This window comes from Chiloscyllium punctatum, chromosome 1 (assembly GCF_047496795.1).
Source record: "Chiloscyllium punctatum isolate Juve2018m chromosome 1, sChiPun1.3, whole genome shotgun sequence".
In the NCBI taxonomy this organism is placed as follows: domain Eukaryota; kingdom Metazoa; phylum Chordata; class Chondrichthyes; order Orectolobiformes; family Hemiscylliidae; genus Chiloscyllium; species Chiloscyllium punctatum.
The window spans coordinates 124,058,411-124,084,808 of NC_092739.1; the positions used below are offsets into that span (position 1 = coordinate 124,058,411).

The window sequence follows — 26,398 nt, forward strand, 5'->3', positions numbered from 1 at the left end:
TTCAACACTTGAGAGAGGGTGGATCTGAAAACATCACAAAGGACAACTTTGAGATGGGTTTAAAATGCAGCTGCTTTAAACACATGCTGACTGCAGCTGCAACTTTTTACATTTTTTTTTAGTTAAGTTCATTTTGGATTTACAGGAGTAATAAGCAGAGAAAAGTTTGCCTTGGAATGATCAAGAAGCCACATACGAGAAAGAGAATTTTAAAATGAATCTCATTGGGCTGAAAAGTCAAGTCTCTGATCCCAGCTGATCAATAGTCCACCCCTTCCAGAATTGCCAGAAGCAAGGAAGAGCAGTTAGGCCGGCAATGTGCATATATCCTTAAGATTACACCTTCTGATTTAGAAACAAAATCAGTAATTACTGGAAAAACACTCTTATTAAAAGTAAATTCCCCCACATAATAGTTTAAGAATCAGAGAATTCAACCCAAAACCCAAATTGGGGATTATATTTCAGTTCCACTATCCAACTTTCCAACAGTGCTGGACAGTATGCCTCTTTCCACCAACCCCCTCCTTGGGGTCCATGATTGCAATCACTTTCCCATGTTTAGGATTCCTAACCAGGATCAGATCCATTAATAGGAGGTGGGATTCATGAATTCAGTTCCTGTGGCTGTACAGCCTATTCCTGGTCACTTTGTTCCAGGCCTGGCTATCAGGTATCCCTCCAGACAGGGAGGCTGTCAGTGATGGAAGGTGCAAACTGTGGATTTGACAACTTGCAGAGAAATGAAGATTTATAAGTTCACATATGAAATGCTGCATGGCCAACTATGTAACAGCCACCCGCCCTGTTCAATCTAGGCCATCAGGGTTGAACAATGATCAGGTCTCAGTAAAGGAGAAATGAGACAGGATATCTTTTGCTTCAGTCAGTTTTATTAATGGAGCTGAGGAAGACGGAAGGATTAAGTGAGTGAATTTGGCAGTCAGGTGTTGGAAACAGGCACAAAGAATTTTTGATGATCATTGCAGTCAGCCACCTTTTATTACCCATAAAATGTCACTGTTAATCTGACTGATTTACAGACCGTTTTCTAAAGAGCATTCTGCATGAAGCAGATATGATATCATGCTCTAAAGATTCTGTGGAGACTGGTTATAAAGGAGTCAGTTTTTATATTGGTTGGACATTAGTCACACAGGGAAAAATGCAAATTGGAAATTTCCATCATTGGACTTCATATGTCATGAACAATCATGATAAGTCTAGTGGCTCCTTTGTGGTACTAAGCTAGTGACTCTCCGTTGAGGTGGAGTGCACGATTAGAGGAGAATATAGAGTCAGAGAGAGAGAGAGAGACGTTAAAGGGTGCACTAGATTCAACAGTTTATTCAAGCTTCTGCCAGTTTCATAAAGCATCCTTTTCTGAATTACCTGCAGTTACATATTGGGAAGCCTGAGACTGTTGTTCAAGGTCCCCACTGTCATCATCTTCAGTGAAGGGAAAGTCTAGTCATCACTTTAAACATACACTCTTCATATTAGAGCTCAGGGAACTGACTTTTAACATGGACACTGAAAGGGTTACTAAAATGGCTGACTAGACCCTGATGGTCATGATTTGGAGATGCAGTGTTGGGCTGGGGTGTACAAAGTTAAAAGTCACACAACACCAGGTTGTGACACAACCACCTGATGAAGGAACAGCACTCTGAAAGCTAGTGCTTCCAAATAACCCTATTGGACTATAACCTGGTGTTGTGTGATTTTTAATTTTGTTGAGCCTGGTGGCCTTTGCAAATCCAACACAGACTATCTGAAGCTTCCAGAAAGTTCCTGATTTGACTCTTCCTGGAGGGGCCCTTCCCTCAGTTGAATGAAAAACTAGACAAAACCTATGTGTGAGATTTACATCTGCTAATATCTGTGACTTACCAGAACGCTTACCAAAGTCAATGGACTTCCTTGGCTCAAAGGCAGATAACAGAGGATGGTGGTGGAGGGTTGTTTTTTAGACTGGAGGCCTGTGACCAATGGAGTGCCACAAGGATCTGTGCTGGGTCCACTAATTTTCATCATTTCTCAAAATGATTTGGATGTGAGCATAAGAGACATAGTTAGTAAGTTTGCAGATGACACCAAAATTGGAGGAGTAGTGGACAGCGAAGAAGGTTACCTCAGATTACAACAAGATCTTGATCAGAAGGGCCAATGGGCTGAGAAGCGGAAGAAGGAGTTTAACTCAGATAAATGTGAGATGCTGCATTATGGGAAAGCAAATCTTAGCAGAACTTATACACTTAATGGTAAGGTCCTCGGGAGTGTTGCTGAACAAAGAGACCTTGGAGTGCAGGTTCATAGCTCCTTGGAAGTAGAGTCGCAGGTAGAGAGGATAGTGAAGAAGGTGTTTTGAATGCTTTCCTACAGGAGTTGGGAGGTCATGTTGCAGCTGTACAGGACATTGGTTAGGCCACTGTTGGAATATTGCATGCAATTCTGGTCACCTTTCTATCGGAAAGATGTTGTGAAACTTGAAAGGGTTCAGAAAAGATTTACAAGGATGTTGCCATGGTTGGAGGACCTGAACTACAGGGAGAGGCTGAACAGGCTGGGGCTGTTTTCCCTGGAGCGTCAGAGGCTGAGGGGTGACCTTATAGAGGTTTACAAAATTATGAGGGGTATGGATCAGGTAAATAGGCAAAGTCTTTTCCCTGGGGTGGGGGGAGTCCAGAACTAGAGGGCATAGGTTTAGGGGGAGAGGGGAAGGATATAAAAGAGACCTAAGGGGCAACTTTTTCACACAGAGGGTGGTACATGTATGGAATGAGCTGCCAGAGGAAATGGTGGAGGCTGGTACAATTGCAGCATTTAAAAGGCATCTGGATGGGTATGTGAATAGGAAGGGTTTGGAGAGGTATGGGCTGGGTGCTGGCAGGTGGGACTAGGTTGTGTTGGGATATCTGGTCGGCATGAACGGGTTGGACTGAAGGGTCTCGTTTCCGTGATGTACATCTCTCTATGACTTCCTGCCAGCGAGTAACTGTTCAATAAAAAGAAATGAAGAGACAGCTATTCACAAAGATGAGTGTAAGACCATCTCCCATTGTGTCATAATAGCTTCAGACTCCCTAACCATACTGGTTAGACAAAACTAATATTGATTATAAAGCCCAAATTAGCTGGAGATAATGATCTTATCTGAAGACCCAGAAAGAACAAGATGGTCTATAGAGAACACTGAAAATTGTAGAATAGAGTGCAGAACAGCAATGGAACAGAGTGCCATGTTCATAAGCCTGATTCCTTTGCTCTGAAATATCCATCGTGCAAATTACGCAAATCAAGTCTTTAGTACAGTGGATTTTTGCTTGAGAAAAGCAACATTGGCCTCATTAAATGTAGGAGTTGGGTCTGAAGACAAGGAAAATTTTTTAATAAATCACTAAATAATTAGAATAACCAAGGATATGGGCAGTCTAATTGGCATATTATGATACCATTCAGGGTAATGGTACCAGGTTAAAAAGGTAAAAACAATGACTGCAGATGCTGAAAACCAAATACTGGATTAGTGGTGCTGGAAGAGCACAGCAGTTCAGGCATCAAGGAGAACTCTTTTTGAAAATTAACACTGAAGTTATCAGGAACAATGATTTCAACAGAAGGATGGTAAGTTCTAGACAATTTAAATTTTCTGAAAATGCTCATAATACATTTACCTCCACAAAGCGTATGACGTTGAAATATCCGAAAACAGTGTATTCACTATTTGACTATCTAAGAAGTGGCATAGTTTTATTTAGGTTAGCAGTTCATCGGCTGTGATCTAATGTTCCTCTAACCTTGTCAAACTTATGAGAGCAAATTAATGAGATGAGAGAGAGAGATACTTTCAGTCACGTGAGTCTGAAGAATGGTAAGAAGCAACTTGAGGGAGTAGACTTTCAAAATGAAAGTAATTGGAAGGTGAAAAAATGTGCAAAATGATAGAGCAAGGAAGAAATTATCTGTCCTGATGGAAATTAATTAAGTAGATATTTGATGCCTATTGTGAAGATAAGATCAAAAATCAAATGACACCAGGTTATAGTCCAACGGGTTTATTTGAAATTGCAAGCTTTTGGAGCTCAGTTCCTTCCTCAGGCGTGGTATAATAGAATGGTATAAGACATGGTATTTATAAGCAAAACGTTAACAACTTTAAAACTAGCTGCCCCGTTAAATACTTTAATCAGTTCAGAGGTAGACTGCCGATTAAAACGCAAATTCCTTTCAAGTCTTTGTCCCCAGATAATTAAAGGTTTTATCATTGTACAAGAGTTGATATCTCAGGTTGGGCAATGCGCTTAAGGTGTGATATCATGCTTCTAACCTGTCTATGTTTCAAACTGACGTTTCGTCGTATTATTTTAATAGAAAAGAATCTTGAATGAAATAGTTCCTGCGTGTGTGTGTGTGAGTGAGAGAGAGTGGTTGTGTGTGAGACAGAGAGAGTTTGTGTTTGTGTGAGAGAGACAGTCTGTGCATGTCTGTGTGAGAGAGAGAATGTGTGTTTGTATGAGAGAGAGATTGTAAGTGTGTGTGTGAGACTGTGTGTGCATTTGAGAGAGTGTGAGTGTGTGCATGTGTGAGTGTATGTGGGAGACAGTCTGCGTAAGTGTGCGAGTGTGTGTGTGTATGTGTGTGTGTGTGAGTATACAGTGAGGTGGGGCTACATGTTGTGCGACATGAACCCAAGATCATAGTTGAGGCTGTCTTCATGGTTACGGAACTTAGCTATTAGCCTCTTCTCAGTTATTTTGCATTGCTGTGTATCTTGAAGTCCACCTTGGAGGATGCTCATCCAAAAATCAGGAGCTGGACCGCCTAAGTGGTCCCCCACTGGGAAGGACCCCTTACCATGGGATGATTGTTGTGCAGTGTCCATTTATCCATTGTTGTAGTGTCTGCATGGTCTTGCCAATGTACCAACCATGCCTGCTTGGTATAAGATAGATGATATTGGCCGTGTCACAAAAGTACCTGCTGAGTATGTGGTAGTATCCATGTCGATGATCTGACATTGTAAAGATACAATTTAAAGTAGGCAAGTGAAATGCTGGTATAATTACATGGGTAAATTAGAACAGTGGTTTTGTTACCAGACTTATTATTCCAGATAAACAGCTCAAATAAATAGTTCAAATCAAAAAATGAATTTATTTGAAAAATTTGTCAGTAAACATCTTCTACCAGTAAAAATTATCACATGCCGAACTTTGTTAGTGGCACACATCATTGCTGGTGGTACAACCCAAAGTCTGCTCTATTACTGTCCTGTTGCTTTTATCCCATTTCGCTCGTGATCAAAGTCTAACTGGCATGGTGGCCACGTGTGATTCTGTGTTCGGAGTACTTTCAGTTGTGAAATCCAGTGGTTAACAATGTCGCAGCTATTTTCAAAGAAAACTCCTTTCATCAAAGGCAGGCTCTGCATCACGGTCAGAATGTGGACATCCAATCCCATTACCATTAACATTGAACTCATTGAAAGCAGAAAGGTGACACAGATGTTTATTTAAAATTTAATTTTCACTTGTAATTAATTTAAATTACATTAGTTTATCAGTATTCATGTGTGCATCAGTGTAATTTATTGAGACTAGTTTAGTCAGGGAGCTAAATGGCATGGCATGCCTCTATCTTGGCATGCATTGATGGTCACATAGAATCTTCCTTCAAGGATATTTCCTTTACTGCAGATGAAGCAATAATGTGTTTCCTTATTCATTCTTTATTGAACCCCAATATTAGTTTCCAATGCTGTATTGACACTCTGTGGTGTGTTTCTGAACTTGCTGACTCACTTGGCTCTCTCCTTATTGCATGAAAAAGGACATTGGCCAAGATCACTCTGTGGGGATAATTGAAATGTTGTAAGTGAGCTGAGAGCCCTTCTGGAAATCTTCCATCCAACACCCTGAGATGGATCCCACATTTGGACCGTGCTGATTTAGAGCTATATTTTCTGACCTTGATTAATTTGCCCCACTGCATTTAGAATGTTAGGGCACCGTGCCTCCTAGCCCCACATTTGTTGTTCCTGTGGATCCCTCTTCAACTTATGGGGTGCCCAACCCCAGTTTAATGACGCATCCTTGCCAGTCCTGAGTGTCCATGCAAGCTGTCAGTTCTTGCTTGTGCCAGGGAGTTCAACAAGAATCTCAGAAACAATTACATAAAGCTAACTTCTGTCTGGAAGCTTTAAATAAATATGAATTGAATACAACATGATACTTGGGCACTGTTGACTTTATCTTGAAAGTAGGACTTTCTTGAAAACTATTATATGATAATGGAGATTCACAGCATCCAAATATGTTCTTAATACACTCCCACAAGAGGCTGTGGTGAGTCTCAAGAAGTTGCAAACACGCTTCTGACTTTATCTCTGCATCTGAACCTACTGTTTGGAAAATGAAACTTTGCATCTCTTTTACTTCAGGCACCTGTCATGCTATGGTTCTCATTCTTACTGGCTCCAACAAATTATTCCCTGCCCCCAAGAAGTTGACAAAATGTCATAAACATCTAACTAATTGGCCAATATCTTTCAGAGAAAGAATCTCAGGCATGGGAGTGAATGCATCTGATTGCTCAGTAAGGAAGTGTCTGAATCTTTAGTTTATGCAAACCTAATGTAGCCTAATTTGAATGTAATTTATTGTTGCATTAAATTAAGATCTTTAATTTAAAATCTTTCAGTTGTGAGGTTTGAGCAGAATTATTTTCAAGGGGTGCATTGAAAGAGCAGTCGTGCTCAAAACTGACCGAAACTGATTTTCATCAAGTGACTGAGTTTGTTTAACAAGCATAAAAATAAGGCTAGCAATTTCAGTAAAAAAGTGTCTGTATTTTTAATTTGTCCAAACCTAATTTAGCTTACTTTAGATTATAATTTGTAGTTTGCATTAAATTAAAAAATCTGTAGCTTTACAAGTGGTCCATTGAAAGAGAAGTTCAATTAAGAATCAGCTGAAACTAGATCGAAGGAGTGAGCACTCTTCAAGTTTAAAGACAAGACATAAAGATTAGAGTGACTGTATTGATAAATGATGGAGTTTTTTTTGGGTGATGTATTGCATCTACAGCATGTTGGTGATCCACAGTGAACTGTATCAACTTTGGGTCTGAATTGAGGAGCTGGAAACTGAGCTGCAGGCATTCTATTACATCAGTTCCCTCCCACTCAGAGAAACTATAAATTTTCAATTCTGATCATGGGAATGTTACAAACCTCCCAACCTATTTCCCATGATCAACTGATACACGACATGTTTCTATAGAAATCACATTTCCTTCTCAGTAATTTCTCAGCTTCTTTCTTAATCCTTCAGTTAGAGTTTTATTTAAGCCTGTTAGTTCTATTGTTCTCCAATGACCAGATACACTGTTATCATCTCAGACTTTCAGTTAGTTAAACTATAAAAAAAATTGTGAGCTCAAAGTCAAGGGTAAAAGTTTCACAGGAAAACATGCTTCATCAACTTCTGAACTGTATCAACTTTAGTAGTGTTAACAAAACTGAAAATGATTCATGAAGATTCTTAAATTCTCTTTTCATCCATGTGTTGAACATTTCTTTTTAAATAGCTATACTGAAGATATTAAATAGCTATACTGAAGATTCCCAGTATGATTACTTCAGTCAGTCAAGTAATTCTTTTTGATGAATATTTCTGACAGCAAATCCTTATCAGTGCTAACTTTTTCTTTCCAGGCATGCATAAGATGAACATTGGAAAAAGGAGTAGACTATTCAACCTCTCCATCCTGTTCCATTGATTTATTTCATGGTTGATGTCTCTCTTAACTTTTATCTGTTTGATTTGACACCTTAGCCCTTAATGCCCATACCTCACAACAATCCATTAGGTGCAGAGCTGACGATGTTAATCATTAACTTCAACAGCTTTTTGGGGGAATAGAGAGAGTTAGGTTTTGACTACTGTTTGACTGAAGATTTGACAACAGTCCTGAATGGTGTGAATCTAACGTTACGGTTATGTACCCTTGTTTTCAATTAGAGTCATAGAGTCATAGTGATGTACAGCATTGGAACAAACCCTTCAGTCCAACCCGTCCATGCTGACCAGATATCCCAACCCAATCTAGTACCACCTGCCAGCACCCAGCCCATATCCCTCCAAACCCTTCCTATTCATATACCCATCCAAATGCCTCTTAAATGTTGCAATTGTACCAGCCTCCACCACATCATCTGGCAGCTCATTCCATACACGTACCACGCTCTGCGTGAAAAAAATGCCCCTTAGGTCTCTTTTAAATCTTTCCCCTCTTGCCCTAAACCTATGCCCTCTAGTTCTGGACTTCCCGACCCCAGGGAAAAGACTTTGTCTATTTATCCTATCCATGCCCCTCATAATTTTATAAACCTCTATAAGGTCACCCCTCAGCCTCTGATGCTTCAGGAGAAACAGCCCCAGCCTGTTCAGCCTCTCCCTGTAGCTCAGATCCTCCAATCTTGTCAACATCCTTGTGAAACTTTTCTGAACTCTTTCAAGTTTCACAACATCTTTCTGATGGGAAGGAGACCAGAATTGCATGCAATATTCCAACAGTGGCCTAACCAATGTCCTGTACAGCCACAACATGACCTCCCAACTCCTGTACTCAGTATCCTGACCAATAAAGGAAAGCATACTAAACACCTTCTTCACAATTCTATCTACCTGCGACTCCACGTTCAAGGAGCTATGAACCAAAACTCCAAAGTCTCTGTTTAGCAAGGTCTCTGTTTAAGTGTATAAGTCATGCTAAGATTTGCTTTCCCAAAATGCAGCACCTCACATTTATCTGAATTAAACTCCATCTGCCACTTCTCAGCCCATTGGCCCATCTGGTCCAGAACCTGTTGTAATCTGAGGTAACCCTTTTCGCTGTCCACTACACCTCCAATTTTGGTGTCATCTGCAAACTTACTAACTGTACCTCTTATGCTAGCATCCAAATCATTTATGTAAATGACAAAAAGTAGAGGGCCCAGCACCGATCCTTGTGGCACTCCACTGGTCACAGGCCTCCAGTCTGAAAAACAACCCTCCACCACTACCCTCTGTCTTCTACCTTTGAGCCAGTTCTGTATCCAAATGGATAGTTCTCCCTGTATTCCATGAGATCTAACATTGCTAATCAGTCTCCCATGGGGAACCTTGTTGAACGCCTTACTGAAGTCCATATAGATCACATCTACTGCTCTGCCCTCAATCTTCTTTGTTACTTCTTCAAAAATCTCTATCAAGATTGTGAGACATGATTTCCCACGCCCTCCACCTCCTCCAAGACTTCAGTTTCCCTGGCCCCCAATGCCTCATTTTCACCATGGATATCCAATCCCTCTACACCTCCATCCGCCATGACCAGGGCCTCCAAGACCTCCATTTCTTCCTCTCCAGACGTCCCCAACAGTACCCTTCCAACGACACTCTCATTCGTTTGGCCGAACTGGTCCTCACCCTTAACAATTTCTCCTTTGAATCCTCCCACATCCTCCAGACCAAAGGGGTAGCCATGGGCACACGTATGGGCCCCAGCTATGCCTGTCTCTTTGTTGGCTACGTAGAGCAGTTGATCTTCCGTAATTACACCGGCACCACTCCCCACCTCTTCCTCCGCAACATTGATGACAACATTGGCGCCACCTCGTGCTCCCGCGAGGAGGTTGAGCAATTCACCAACACATTCCACCCTGACCTTAAGTTTACCTGGACCATCTCTGACACCTCCCTCCCCTTCCTGGACCTCTCCATCTCCATTAATGACGACCGACTTGACACTGACATTTTTTACAAACCCTCCAACTCCCACACCTACCTGGATTACACCTCTTCCCACCCTACCTCTTGCAAAAATGCCATCCCGTATTCCCAATTCCTCCGCCTCCGCCGGATCTGCTCCCAGGAGGACCAGTTCCACCACAGAACACACCAGATGGCCTCCTTCTTTAGAGACCGCAATTTCCCTTCCCACGTGGTTAAAGATGCCCTCCAACGCATCTCGTCCACATCCCGCACCTCCGCCCTCAGACCCCACCCCTCCAACCGTAACAAGGACAGAACGCCCCTGGTGTCACCTTCCACCCTACCAACCTTCGCATAAACCAAATCATCCGCCGATATTTCCGCCACCTCCAAACAGACCCCACTACCAGGGATATATTTCCCTCCCCACCCCTTTCCGCCTTCCGCAAAGACCATTCTCTCCGTGACTACCTGGTCAGGTCCACACCCCCCTACGACCCACCCTCCAATCCTGGCACTTTTCCCTGCCACCGCAGGAATTGTAAAACCTACGCCCATACCTCCTCCCTCACCTCTATCGAAGGCCCTAAAGGAGCCTTCCACATCCATCAAAATTTTACTTGCACATCCACTAATATCATTTGTTGTATCCGTTGCTCCCCATGCGGTCTCCTCTAAATTGGGGAGACTGGGCGCCTCCTAGCAGAGCGCTTTAGGGAACATCTCCGGGACATCCGCACCAATCAACCACACCGCCCCGTGGCCCAACATTTCAATTCCCCCTCCCACTCTGCCGAGGACATGGAGGTCCTGGGCCTCCTTCACCGCCGCTCCCTCACCACCAGATGCTTGGAGGAAGAACGCCTCATCTTCTGCCTCGGAACACTTCAACCCCAAGGCATCAATGTGGACTTCAACAGTTTCCTCATTTCTCCTTCCCCCACCTCACCCTAGTTCTAAACTTCCAGCTCAGTAACTGTCTCCATGACTTGTCCGGACTTGTCCTACCTGCCTATCTTCTTTTCCACCTATCCACTCCACCCTCTCCTCCCTGACCTATCACCTTCATCCCCTCCCCCACTCACCCATTGTACTCTATGCTACTTTCTCCCCACCCCCACCCTCCTCTAGCTTATCTCTCCACGCTTCAGGCTCACTGCCTTTATTCCTGATGAAGGGCTTTTGCCCGAAACGTCGATTTCGAAGCTACTTGGATGCTCCCTGAACTGCTGTGCACTTCCAGCACCACTAATCCAGAATCTGGTTTCCAGCATCTGCAGTCATTGTTTTTACCTAATTGAGGACACTGTACAGAGGTTCATCCCCAAGAAAAGAAAGATTATCCAGGGAGGGATTAGACAGCCATGGCTGACAAAGGAAGTTAGGAAATGTATTAAAGAAAAAGAGAGATCCTATAAAGTGGCCCAGACCAGTGAGAAATCAGAAGATTGGGAAGGCTACAAAAACAAATAAAGGATAACAAAGAGAGTAATAAGATAGGTGAGGATCAAATATGAAGGTCGGCTAGCCAGTGATATTAGAAATGATAGTAAAAGTTTCTTTCAATACATAAGAAACAAACGACAGGCAAAAGTAGACATTGGACCACTTCAAACTGATGCTGGAATCCTAGTGATGGGAGATAAGGAAATAGCAGGAGAACTTAACAAGTACTTTGCGTCAGTTTTCACAGTGGAAGACATGAATAATATCCCAACAATTAAAGGGAGTCAGGGGGCTGAATTGAGTATGGTTGCCATTACAAAAGAGATAGTGCTAGAAAAGCTAAAAAGTCTTAAAATTGATAAATCTCCTGGCCCCGATGGGATAGATCCTGGAGTTCTGAGAGAGGTGGCTGAGGAAATAGCAGAGGCATTGATTGAGATCTTTCAAGAGTCACTGGAGTCAGGGAAAGTCCTGGATGATTGGAAGATCGCTGCTTTAACCCCATTGTTCAAGAAAGGATCAAGACAAAAGATGGAAAATTATAGGCCAATTAGCCTAACCTCTGTTGTTGGTAAAATTCTAGAATCCATCATTAAGGATGAGGTTTCTAAATTCTTAGAAGAGCAGAGTCTGATTAGAACAAGTCAACATGGATTTAGTAAGGGGAGGTCATGCCTGACAAACCTGTTGGTATTCTTTGAAGAGGTGACAAGTAGGTTAGACCAGGGAAACCCAGTGGATGTGGTCTATCTAGACTTCCAAAAGGCCTTTGATAAGGTGCCACACGGGAGGCTGCTGAGCAAGGTGAGGGCCCATGGTGTTCGAGGTGAGCTACTGGGATGGATTGAGGATTGGCTGTCTGACAGAAGTCCGAGAGTTGGGATAAAAGGTTCTTTGTCGGAATGGCAGCCGGTGACGAGCGGTCTCCCGCAGGGTTCAGTGTTGGGGCCACAGCTGTTCACATTATATATTAATGATCTGGATGAAGGGACAGGGGGCATTCTAGCGAAGTTTGCAGATGATACGAAGTTAGGTGGACAGGCAGGTTGTACTGAGGAAGTGGGGAGGCTGCAGAAGGATCTAGACAGTTTGGGAGAGTGGTCCAGGAAATGGCTGATGGAATTCAATGTGAACAAATGCGAGGTCTTGCACTTTGGAAAAAAAGAATACAAGCATGGACTATTTTCTAAACGGTGAGAAAATTCGTAAAGCCAAAGTACAAAGGGATCTGGGAGTGCTAGTCGAGGATTCTCTAAAGGTGAACATGCAGGATTAATCCGTGATTAAGAAAGCGAATGCAATGTTGTCATTTATCTCAAGAGGATTGGAATATAAAATCACCGTTGTGCTACTGAGACTTTATAAAGCTCTGGTTAGGCCCCATTTGGAGTACTGTGCCCAGTTTTGGACCCCACACTCAGGAAGGACATACTGGCACTGGAACGTGTCCAGCGGAGATTCACACGGATGATCCCTGGAATGGTAGGTCTAACATATGAGGAACGGCTGAGGATCCTGGGATTTTATTCATTGGAGTTTAGAAGATTAAGGGGAGACTTAATAGAGACGTACAAGGTGGCTTGGAAAGGGTGGACGCTAGGAAATTGTTTCCGTTAGGTGAGGGGACTAGGACCCATGGACACAGCCTTAGAATTAGAGGGGGTAAATTCAGAACAGAAATGCGGAGACATTTCTTCAGCCAGAGAGTGGTGGGCCTGTGGAATTCATTGCCGCAGAGTGCAGTGGAGGCCGGGATGCTAAATGTCTTCAAGGCAGAGATTGATAGATTCTTCTTGTCTCGAGGAATTAAGGGCTACGGGGAGAATGCGGGTATGTGGAGTTGAAATGCCCATCATCCATGATTGAATGGCGGAGTGGACTCGATGGGCCGAATGGCCTTACTTCCCCTCCTATGTCTTATGGTCTTATGATCCTGTCCCTCAAGATTCCCTCCAATAACTTGCCCACCACCGAGGTCAGGCTCACCGGTCTATAGTTCCCTGGTTTGTCTTTACCGCCCTTCAAAAACAGTGGCACCACATTTGCCAACCTCCAGTCTTCCGGCACCTCACCTGTGACTATCGATGATACAAATATCTCAGCAAGAGGCCCAGCAATCACTTCTCTAGCTTCCCATAGAGTTCTCGGGTACACCTGATTAGGTCCTGGGGATTTATCCACCATTAACCGTTTCAAGACACCCAGCACTTCCTCCTCTGTAATATGGACATTTTGCAAGATGTCACCATCTATTTCCCTACAGTCTATGTCTTCCATATCCTTTTCCACAGTAAATACTGATGCAAAATATTCATTTAGTATCTCCCCCATTTTCTGTGGCTCCACACAAAGGCCGCCTTGCTGATCTTTGAGGAGCTCTATTCTCTCCCTAGTTACCTTTTTGTCCTTAATATATTTGTAAAAACCCTTTGGATTCTCCTTAATTCTATTTGCCAAAGCTATCTCATGTCCCCGTTTTGCCTTCCTGATTTCCGTCTTAAGTATACTCCTACTCTCTTTATACTCTTCTTAGGATTCACTCGATCTCTCCTGTCTATACCTGACATATGCTTCCTTCTTTTTCTTAACCAAATCCTCAATTTCTTTAGTCATCCAGCATTTCCTATACCTACCAGCCTTCCCTTTCACCCTGACAGGAATATACTTTCTCTGGATTGTTATCACATTTCTGAAGGCTTCCCATTTTCCAGCCGTCCCTTTACCTGTGAACATCTGCCTCCAATCAGCTTTCGAAAGTTCTTGCCTAATACCATCAAAATTGGCCTTTTCCAATTTAGAACTTCAACTTTTAGATCTGGTCTATCCTTTTCCATCACCATTTTAAAATGAATAGAATTATGGTCGCTGACCCCAAAGTACTCCCCCACTGACACCTCAGTCACCTGCCCTGCCTTATTTCCCAAGAGTAGGTCAAGCTTTGCACCTTCTCTCGTAGGTACATCCACATACTGAATCAGAAAATTGTCTTGTACACACTTAAGAAATTCCTCTCCATCTAAACCTTTAGCACTATGGCAGTCCTAGTTGATGTTTGGAAAGTTAAATCCCCTACCATAACCACCCTATTATTCTTACAGATAGCTGAGATCTCCTTACGAGTTTGTTTCTCAATTTCCCTCTGACTATTGGGGGGTCTATAATACAATCCCAACAAGGTGATCATCCCTTTCTTGTTTCTCAGTTCCACCCGAATAACTTCCCTGGATGTATTTCCAGGAATATCCTCCCTCTCTGACCAGAAGAAATAATTTTTCTCTGTTTATGCTGTGCAATCCTTAACTCATTTCAAACACTCCAGTTAGCTCACCCCTTATTTATCTATACTCAAGGGAATACAGGCCTCATCTCTGAAACCTGTCCTCATGTTTTAACTCTTGTAGTCTAAGTATCATCCTGGTGTTTGTGTGCTGTAGTCCCTGCGAAGTCCACTATATCCTTCCTTGAGATATCGGCCCAGAATCAAATCCCATATGCAAGAGCTATTTCATATTTTCACATGTTTATATTCCAGGCCTCTTGAGATATGGGTCAATATTACAATTTTTTTTGACAATTACATCAGATTCCAGTGTTCTCTACTTGGACTCATCAACTTTTTCTATTAATCTATAGTTTCTTGCCACTTAACAAGTTTTCTTCAGTGCCAAGTAAATATCACGTTTCTCGACATTAAATTCCACTGTTTTACCCACTCATTTAACCTGTCAATGTCCCTTTATGACTTTCTGGTCCCATGTCCATGAACACTGCTACAGTGCCACTTTATTTCATCAGCAAACTTTGACATACCACTCTCTATTCCTGCATCCAAGTCATTTCATAAATATGGTGAAAGGAGGAGGCTCATATTTTGATCTCTGGTGGACACCACTGGTCAAAATGGGCTGGATTTAATTCATATCATTAAGCCTTCCATCTGTTTCCTGATGACAGCAAGCCTGAGTTAAATTGGAAGACAAAGGAGTTTTCACAGGATTGCTGGCTGTTGGTTGATGGGATGTCAACTCATCTCATTAGTGGGTCAATCGACACTCATTATCCCTGAACAAACTGCAATTTAATGGGAGTTCGGGGATTAAACAGGCGTTGTGCAGCTCAAAATGGCTACCCAAAATAAGCTGCAGGACTCTGGGTCAGTCCCAGTGTGCTGACCTTTGTGGGAATTGCCTGGAAAGTTTGAACTTGAGCCAAGTATTTCTCCTCCTCTCTGTGACTTCCTGCAAAACGCTCTGACCCCAAATTAGACTCTGGACAGTGCTGATTAACATTCACAAATATTTACCCAGGAAACGTTAGACAGTAAAGTCGGAGTCAGACCCCTGGGTAAATGCATAGTTCACTCACACTGAATATCTCACAACTGCCTTTTTGAACTGCCCCGCCCTCCCGATTATCCTTTGACTAATCAAGTACCTCTAACACCCTGACCATAAGATATGGAAGCAGGTCATTTGGTTAATCAAGTCCACTCTGCTACATGAGAGAATGAGATTACAGTTTATAAGACATCTTCAACTCCACTTTCTTGCTCTTTCCACAGACCCTGTGATTTCCTTACTGATTAAAAATCTCTCCATTTTTTCCGTGAACTTGCTCAATGACCCTCTCTCAATTGCCCTCTGTGGTAAAGAATTCCCCAGATTCATCTCTCTCTGAGAGAAGAAAGTCCTCTTCATCTTTGACTCTGCAGTCCTCCATTAGCTGACACGGGGTTAGTGGATTTTGGGTCTTCATAGTCAGTCTTACAGCTAAGAGCATCAGTATTTGCACTCTGTCTCTTGGATTTTCATATCATCAAGAGTACTGCATTCTTTGGCAATAAAGTGCCCCAAGTATCATCATACTTTCATCCAGAAAAATTTGCACTTCTCTTCTTTGAAATTCAAATTAAAGTGTGAGTATAGGAATTGGAAGTTCATGTTGCGGCTGTAAAGGACATTGGTTAGGCCACTTTTGGAATACGGTGTGCAGTTCTGGTCTCCCTGCTATAGGAGGGATTCTGTGAAATTTTAAAGGGCTCAGAAAAGATTTACAAGGGTATTTCTAGAGTTGGAGAGTTTGATATATAGGGAGAAGCTAAATAGGCTGGGGCTGTTTTCCCTGGAGTGTCAGAGGCTGACCTTACAGAGGTTAATAAAATCACGAGGGGCATGGATAGGGTAAATGGGCCAGGTCTTTTCATTCGGGTGGGGCAGTCCAGATTTAAAAGAGTCCTAAGGGGCAACTTTTTCACGCAGAGGGTGGTGCATGTATGGAATGAGCTGCCAGAGGAAGTCGTGGAGGCTGGTACGATTGCAACATTTAAAAGGCATCTGGATGGGTATGAGTATAGGAAGGGTTGAGAGGGATATGAGCCAAATGCTGACAAATGGAGCCAGATTAATTTAGGATATCTGGTCTGCATGGACGAGTCGGACTGAAAAGTCTGTTTCTGTGCTGTACAGCTCTATGACTCTATGACTTTCAGTACAGATAGGGAGAGCTGAATGCTGCAATGATAGGAGATGTCTAACCTCTGGAAAGTAGGGACCTGGATGATGGAAGAGACATCATTCAGCTTGTATGTTTCAGCCAAATAATCTCAGAAACACTTCGACCTTGCCAAATTCCATGCTCACTCTATGGCAGGCCCTTGATGCCCTGCGTAAAATTGAACCTGGTCCTGAAGGAACCTTGCCAGCCTAGTCTGGCTCACATATGCTCAACTAGTGAATGAGGTGTAAGTTCCTCTGGTGTCCAAGAATGAAGGATAAGGCAGTGGAGCAGATTTTTCTCTCTTCAATCTAGCCACTCTATAAGTGGGCCATGTTCTTTGCTGAGATTGTCGAGACTGCCAGTTAATATAGCAGGGTGAGTTTATTTTTTAATCTGAAGCCTATTGAAATATACCCACTCACTTTCGCATTTCCAGGATTTAATCTGTTTTGCCACTTGGGTTTCCCAGACCTCAAATAATTGGGCAGAACTGAAGGGAGAGAATTGGGGAGCTGCAGGAGGAAGTCAAGTTCCCATCAGCATGGCTTGTGGACCAGGAGAAGTACGAGTGGGTATATCCACCTAGCTCCCAGACATCAGGACCCATCCTTCAGTTTGGAGAGTCCTCCCTGTCCCACCGGAAACAATGCCTGTCAATTACATTGAATTAATAAGATGGAACATACCAAAAAAAACAGACATACGCTCTTGATTAGATTTTGCAGCACATGAGGACATTGGGATTTCTGTGCTTTCCATTGGAAACCCTAATGGACCCACACCTTAACGTCACACTGACCTTTAAAGTAGGAGTTGAAGAACTCTTTCTCAGTTTTGCCCAGTGATCTCCCAGAGTCGGTGAGTAGCCTTTTCAATTAGCCTTTCAATTTTTGCACATCTGTTCCACTCAGGATGAATTTAGTGCCATAATTTTATTGTTTTAGTTGTGACTTTAATACATATTTCCTAAAAACTACACCACAATCATGATTGAATGACTTAAAATTAAGGATGTGATAGAGCACACAATCAGAATGGAACATGCAGAGAAAATTAAATGTTCTTGCATAATTAATTAATAATTCCAGAAGGATAGGGGTTCATACATTAAACGAGAGATTAATTTTTGTTTGGATTTTAGTTAATTTATGTTAATTTAATATCACTCCATAAAGTTTCAGTTCAACTGCAGGTTGTGCTGCTAAATGTCACAGACGATTATAGACCGGAAGATTTAGGTGCAAGATAGCCTGGAGGCAGTTAGATTACATTGGAGTTTGCAGTTTGAAGAAAAATTGAGTTATTTCTCCTGCTTGTAGCTGTTTCACTCAAACAAAATAAATCTCTTCCCTAACTGTGATTAGAAACAGTTCCAGTAGTTTTGACTGTAATGTTTGTTGATCTGTTAATTCCTTTAGCACAAAGTGGATTGGGGACATTAACTGCTCAAGAAGCTGCATAATTTATTTAACATTCTACTTACAAGACACAATTCTTGTGTCTGAAACAATAGCCACTCCATGTAGAAACTAGGAATGGCATAAATCTGTGTGATTAGTTTTCGCCTTGTAGAAATGAAGTCAAAGGGAGTCGGTTGCTTCAGTTGATTGGGGAGCTAGTTTATAAAGCAGAGTGATGCCAACAGAATGGGTTCAGTTCCTGTACTAGCTGAGGTGACCATGAGATATAGTGGCCCCCAGGTTAAACTCTAATGAGGGAGTGGGACTATTGTGACTTTGCTCTACATCAAAAATTGGCTCAGATTTGAAGGAGGAAAGTAGCTACTTAGTATGAAGTGTAAACTTGCAAATGATGAATTTAGACAGGAGCAACATTGCCTGATCTATGTCCTGAACCCTTTCTCCAAGGACTGGAATGTTTGGGGAGTAGAGAAAGCAGAGTTAAGACTGTAGGTTCAATGACTTCTTTTCTGTTCTGCTCTCAGATTCCTCTCCAACGTTTTGCCACCTCCACCCACTAAATGCCTTGCATCTGCTAGTCCTCAATCCTTAGCTTCATTAGCATTCTGCACATCCTGGTGATTTCAACTCTGCTTGACATGCGTGAAACATAAATTGCCCCAGGCTTTTCTGGCACTCGCTGGCTTCCATTAGGAGATCTTTCCAATAAATAACATACACACTCAATGGAATTAAATCTTCGTGGTGTTCCAGGCAACCTTGACTTCCAGTTATTCAAAAATAAAGTCTGCTAAACTCCCAAAGTTCCCCAATAAATATCTGGGCTTTAATCCCAGCATGGCCTTATAAGATAGTGTGACTGTAAAGACCACTAAGCTATCACTGTGTATTGAATGAGAACAAAAAAAACAATAAATTCTCATTTCCACACAATGCTATCTCTGAAGTCTGTCAAATACTGCTCCGATATGCTGGAGGATCAGCTTTCTGAAATAAAAGCTTCACGAAACTCACATGTTTGCAGACATCGGAGGGAAAGAAATGGGCAGGAAAACACGAAAAAATGTGTGTAATTTACACTGTAGCTTCTATTTATGTAAAGGTAAATGGCACTGCACCTAAATATCATGACAGCTGGCAGGATTCTCAGAGAGAAGCCATCACTTCCTGACTTCACTGATTAGAAGCTACAATATATGGTGTGTTTCAAATATTGCTCTCTGTACGGATATTTCTCTCATGTTTACCCTTCACAATAATATGCCACCCCAATCTCACATTCTTCCATGCAGGTTAACATTTCTGTGCTGTCAAATATGTTCGACAATAAAAAAGTGTCCTGTTTTTAAAGAAGCGCAAACAATAAATGGTAACTTTTCAAAAGATATGACCTTATTTCCAATGTGGGCTTTGAAGTGTCCTACAGTTGCCATGTGCTGTACCTCAAACTGATTGGATGTGTTCTCAGTGTTCTCAGCCGAGTGAAGGACAGAAAATCAGCACGTGATATACCAGATCTATTAAAATTAAGAAACAAACAGATGTGGAATCTCGTTCAAATACAGCGTTAATTGAATTGAGCTCTCTGCCTCTCTTTACTCAAATTGTCCAGTTGCTAACAAGTCAGGTTTAGGTTAGAAGTCACATGACACCAGGTTATAGTCCAACAAGTTTATTTGAAATTAAAAGCTTTCAGAGTGCAGCCTCTTCACCAGCTGACCTGGTGCAGGAGCAGTGCTCTGACAGCTTGTGATTTCCAATAAACCTGTTGGACTATAACCTGGTGTCATGTGACTTCTGACCTTGTGCATCCCAGTCCAACACCGGCACCTCCACATCACGGAAACCAGATTTAGAAAACAAAGCTAGTCATGGCCTGACAGGAAATTGGCAATTCTTGTTCCAAGTGGGTTGCTTCAGTAAATGAAGAAAATACTCACTAGTGTGCTGTAAGCATTTTTCTAAAGTGGAAATTGATGTACGTTAAAGAGGTTTAAAGGATCTGTGATCATTTTGTACTCCATCAGTTAATAGTCAATACTGAAGAGAGGAGTGTTCTATTCTCTAGCTGTCTCGCTGTTTATTTGATAATCCTGAAAAAATACTAGCATCTTGAATGATTTGCATGCTTGGAAAAAACTCATATTTTTGTGGAAGTAGCTGTTTAAAATAAGTGCATGGATAAAGCATATAGATCCTTCTCGCATAATTTCAAGATTGCAAAGTTTAATAGGGAGAGATAAAAAGAACTTGCTGCTTCCAAAAAGGAAAGAATGTTATATAATTTTCTTAATGCTCAAGACGCTCTTGCGTGGCCTTATCAAATACAATAGTCACCAGCAACTGAAAAGAGGTCTGAATTCAGAATTAACTCTTTCAATGATTGACTTCTGAGGAAAGTTATTTATTGATGAATACTTGTACCTTTCTGTATTCCCTCCACCATTGACAATCAATAGCAACATGTATCAACTACAAGATGGCCTGTATTCCTGATGAAGGGCATTTGCCCGAAACGTCGATTTTCCTGCTCCTCGGATGCTGCCTGAACTGCTGTGCTTTTCCAGAACCACTCTAATCTAGAATCTACCAACTACAAGATGCACTATAGAAATTCCCCAAAACTTCTTAGATAGTATCTTTCAACCCCTTTTGAAGGACAAGAGTAGCAGAACACCACCCCCCTGCAAATTCCCTTCAAAGCCATTCACCATCCGAACTGGGAAGAATATTGCCAGTTCCTTCACTGTCGCTGGGCCAAAATCTGGAATTCCTTCCCCAGTGCCATTGTGGATATGCCAAAAGGATTGCAGCAATTCAAGGGCAATTCAGAATGGTCAACAAATATTGGCCAGCTATCAAAACACTGAGTGACATTTTTTAAAAATGTTTTAAGTACTTGAGTGAGATAAGTGAAATTTTTGTTTTCATAAGAGACCTTTGCTTCAGTTGTGAAATAATCGATAAACTGACAAGTGTCATGTGCTTCCTGATTAATGCCTATACTGGGTAAAGGGTTAGTTGGCATGGAGGTGGAAAAAGTGGTAGTTAGGAGATATGAGATGGTACTGAGTTGGCTATAAAGGGCCATAGCACTAATTGGAAGTACTAATTGGAGTATAAGGCACCATGTGAGATGGGCACAAGGTAGCACAAAGAATATGAGGATCCCTAGGCGTGAGTGCAGGGTTGTAGGTTGAAATGGCAGATATGAGGGGCCTTGAGGATTTGTAGGTGGTCATAGTGTGACATAGGGGTGGCTGCAAGGACAGAGGCTAGCATGGATTGGGCAGAGGAAATATCAGCATGAAAGCATAAGGCCTGTTTATTGCTTCAGTTTTTATTATTCTGATAATACTAATTATTCTGATATTACTTGTTATTCTGATAATCTAATATACTCATATTGTTGAAATATGAGGCCGATTGTTTTCACAGCCCACCTCAGGAATCAAGCAGCCTTTTTGGCTGGGACAACTGACCTCAGTTCCAATCCTCTTCCCCCCACACACCAGAAATGGGAAATGCTGGTGGCTGGTTTGAAAAATTGGGTTCATTGAGTCAGGACTTCCTGCCAACTTTGTTCCTCCCCCGCCACAAACCATGTATGAAAATCACAGCCAAAAGCTCTCAGATTATGGGGTGTAGGTTTGCTCGCTGAGCTGTAGGTTTGATATCCAGACGTTTCATTACCTGGCTAGGTAACCTCATCAGTGGTGACCTCCAAGTGAAGCGAAACTGTTGTCTCCTGATTTCTATTTATATCTTTCTCCTGGATGGGGTTCTTGGGGTTTGTGGTGATGTCATTTCCTGTTCGTTTTCTGAGGGGGGGGGGTGGAATGTTACCTAGCCAGGTAATGAAACATCTGGATATCAAACCTACAGCTCAGTGAGCAAACCTACACCCTAAACCTTAACCTGAGCTACAAACCTTCACAAACCTTGGTCTCAGATTATCTTCAGCTTCTCATAATATCTTCCCTTAACCATTTGTCAGGGCATCAATCTTTAACATAAAAGTCACAGCAATAGATTAGAAATATCAGGATGCCATACTGCTTTAATTGTCCAAATCTCGTCATGTTCTTCATTGGTTCTCATTTGGCAAAATGAGTGGCTCAGTGGTTAGTGCTGCTGCCTCACAGCACCAGGACCCTGGGTTCAGTTCCAGCATTGTGAGAGTTTCTGCTGGGTACTCTGGTTTCCTCCCACAATCCAAGGATGTGCGGGTTAACTGCACTGGCCATGTTAAATTGCCTGTAGTGTCCAGGGATGTGCAAGCTAGGTGGATTAGTCATGGGAAATACAGGTTTATTGAGATCAGATGGGAATGGGCTTGGCCTGGGTGTGATGTTCTTCAGACTGTCCATGCAGACTTGATGGAATGAATGGCCTCTTCCTACACTGTAGGGATTTTATTAAAATTTAAAATAGTAAGCATTTGAATTCGCAAATAATGTTGCTCATCTATGTGTACAGCAGCCTAAAAGTTAGTGCTGCATCTTTTAATGTTCTCCCCTCATCTCACTGTAGATCAAAAATACAGACTTTCCTTTTACACCCAATTTTGTCATAGAGAACACTCTTTTAAATAAATTGTAAATATTATACATGATATAACTTTGATACATGTAATGCAGAGACCAACATCTGAAACAAGCTGCAGCTGTGTTGTCAAATCCATTTAAGTGACCATGTTTGGATAAGGAAAACGAAAAGATACTTTAAAAAATGATGAAACAACAGCAACCGAATTGTGTCACAGACATAAAGGTTTAACAGACAACTGCAAAACCTACATTGCTGATTCTATACAAATTTAACTGTTAAAAGGAATCGTTCTTCCTTTTATTTACTGTCAAATGGCTAAATCAATCCAATGTGCAGTCTGTTTGTTTTCCTACCAAAAGCAATAATGAAGAAGAAATCTGGAATATTGTGTGTAGAGCAACATTGCAAAATGCAGACTTTGAAGTGAGAGCCAAATTGCAGCTTTTTATCAATCCACAATAGATAAACATTCATTTTTTTCTCCGTCACATGTATTTTCCATTGCAATAATTTAACTAAGCCTCCTGACACTCTACTTGAAATGAACTGAAAGCCATGCTATTATCTTTAATTCAAAAACTAATGTTTGCTATTCATTAATTAGTGGTGAGATTGGGGCCCACCTTACACCTTCATTTTACTTATCATTATTGATATAACTACATTACTGTGTACCTGGAGTCACATGTTGGCCAGGTCAAGGAAGGACAACAGATTTCCCTTTCTAAAGGAGATTAGTAAACCAGATAGGTTTATGACAATCGGCGATGATTGTTGTGGTCACCATTGCCCAGACTAGCACTACATGTTTGAGATTTTGTTTTCATTGAAATCAGATTTCATAGCTACCATGGTGGGATTTGAACCATGTCCACAAAACAATTATTATGCCAGGGACATTGCCATGACAACACTATTTCCCTATCTGTACATCCCGAATTCAGTTATCCTGCAGAGGTTTGTGGAATTGTGAAGTCCTTGTATGAATGACAACTAATTTCCAGCAGAGTTTTTGAAATGTGTGGCTTCATGGTGGTGAAATCCATGAGGTACACATGTTTAACCAGAGGCAACTATTGGAGAAAGACTTGGGGGCGGGTGGAGCTCTGATGTTGTGGAGTTGTTGTTGAGAACAAGGAACCTGAAATCAGCCTGGATTCACAGTGAACTGCAAAAAGGGTATGCTGCTCTCCATAAATATATGTACACTAAAAATATAACAGGGCCAGCAACCATAATTCTATTAGATTTAAAATAGTGATGGAAAAGGATAGGCCAGATCTAAAAGTTGAAGTTTAAATTGCAGAAAGGCCAATTTTGATGGTATTAGGCAAGAACTGTTGAAAGCTGATTGGGGGGCAGATGTTCGCAGGTAAAGAGACGGCTGGAAAATGGGAAGTTTCAGAAATAAGATAACGAGAACCCAGAGAAAGTATATTCTTGTTCGGGTAAAAGGAAAGATTGGTAGGTATAGGGAATGCTGGATGACTAAAGAAGTTGAGGGTTTGGTTAAGAAAAAGAAGGAAGTATATGTCAGGTATAGACAGAATAGATCGAGTGAATCCTTAGAAGAGTATAAAGGCAGTAGGAGTATACTTAAGAGGGAAATCAGGAGGGCAAAAGGGAGACATGAGATAGGTTTGGCAAATAGAATTCAGGAGAATCCTAAGGGTTTTTACAAATATATTAAGGACAAAAGGGTACCTAGGAAAAGAAAAGGGCCCATCAGAGATCAACAAGACAGCCTTTGTGTGGAGAAGATGGGGGAGATACCAAGCGTATATTTTGCATCAAGTATTTATTGTGGAAAAGGACATGGAAGATATAGAATGCAGGGAAATAGATGGTGACATTTTGAAAAAGGTCCATATTACAGAGGGGGAAGTGCTGGATGTCTTGAGATGCATAAGGGTGGATAAATCCCCAGGACCCGATCAGATGTACCCGAGAACTCTGGGAAGCCAGAGAAGTGATTGCTGGGCCTCATGCTGAGATATTTGTATCATCGATAGTCACAGGTGAGGTGCCAGAAGACTGGAGGTTTGCTAAAGTGGTGCCACTGTTTAAGAAGGGTGGTAAGGACAAGCCAGGGAACTATAGACCAGTGAGCCTGATGTCGGTGGTGGGCAAGTTGGAGGGAATCCTGAGGGACAGAATGTACATGTATTTGGAAAGGCAAGGACTGATTATGGATAGCCAACATGGCTTTATGCATGGGAAATCATGTCTCACAAACTTGATAGAGTTTTTTGAAGAAATAACAAAGAGGATTGATGAGGGAAGAGAGGTGGACGTGAACTATATGGACTTCAGTAACGCGTTCGACAAAGCTCCCCATGGGAGACTGGTAAGCAAGGTTAGATCTCATGGAATACATGGAGAACTAGCCATCTGGATACAGAACTGGCTCAAAGGTAGAAGACAGAGGGTGGTGGTGGAGGGTTGTTTTTCAGACTGGAGGCCAGTGACCAGTCGAGTGCCACAAGGATCAGTGCTGGGTACTTTATTTTTCATCATTTACATAAATGATTTGGATGCAAGCATAAGAGGTATAGTTAGCAAGTTTGCAGATGACACCAAAATTGGAGGTGTAGTGGACAGCAAAGTAGGTTACCTCAGATTATAACAGGATCTTGATCAGATGGACCAATGGACTGAGAATTGGCAGATGGAGTTTAATTCAGATAAATGTGAGGTGCTGCATTTTGGGAAAGCAAATCTTAGCAGGACCTATGCACTTAATGCTAAGGTCCCAGGGAGTGTTGCTGAACAAAGAGACCTTGGAGTTTAGGTTCATAACTCCTTGAAAGTGGAGTAACAGGTAAATAGGATAGTGAAGAAGGCGTTTGGTTTGCTTTCCTTTATTGGTCAGAGTATTGTGTACAGGAGTTGGGACGTCATGTTGCGGTTGTACAGGACATCGGTTAGGCCACTTTTGGAATATTGCATGAAATTCTGGTCTCCTTCCTACAGGAAAGATGTTGTAAAACTTGAAAGGGTTAGGGGCAGCACAATGGCTCAGTGGTTAGCACTGCTGCCTCACAGCACCAGGGTTCCAGGTTCGATTTCTGCCTCGGGCGACTGTCTGTATGGAGTTTGCACATTGTCCCCATGTCTCTGTGGGGTTTCCTCCGGGTGCTCTGGTTTCCTCCCACAGCCCAAAGATGTGCAGGTCAGATGAATTGTCCATGCTAAATTGCCCATAGTGTTAGGTGCATTAATCAGAGTAAAATGGGTCTGGGTGGGTTACTCTTCAGAGGGTCAGTGGGGCCTTGTTGGGCAAAAGGCCTGTTTTCACACTGTAGGGAATCTAATCTAATCTAAAAGGATTTACAAGTATGTTGCCAGGGTTGGAGGATTTGAGCTCCAGGGAAAGGCTAAACAGGCTGGGCCTGTTTCCCCTGGAGCATCAGAGGCTGAGGGGTGACCTTATAGAGCGTTACAAAATTATGAGGGGCATGGATAAAATAAATACTCAAAGTCTTTTCCCTAGGGTCGGGGAGTGCAGAATTAAAGGGCATAGGTTTAGGGTGAAAGGGGAAAGATATTAAAGAGACCTAAGGTGAAACTTTTTCATGCAGAAGGTGGTACATGTATGGAATGAGCTGCCAGAGGAAGTGGTAGAGGTTGGTACAATTGCAACATTTAAAATGCATTTGGATGGGTATATGAATAGGAAGCATTTGGAGGGATATGGGCTAGGTGCTGGCAGGTGGGACTAGATTG

At 42.1% G+C, this 26,398-nt stretch overlaps 1 protein-coding gene across 4 annotated transcripts in view; it reads left to right on the top strand.

The window, feature by feature from the left end:
- The window catches only part of LOC140479591 (A disintegrin and metalloproteinase with thrombospondin motifs 12-like), a 569,904-nt gene that overhangs the window by 411,165 nt on the left and 132,341 nt on the right, over nt 1–26,398 (top strand). The gene's annotated exons all lie outside the window — the stretch shown is intronic.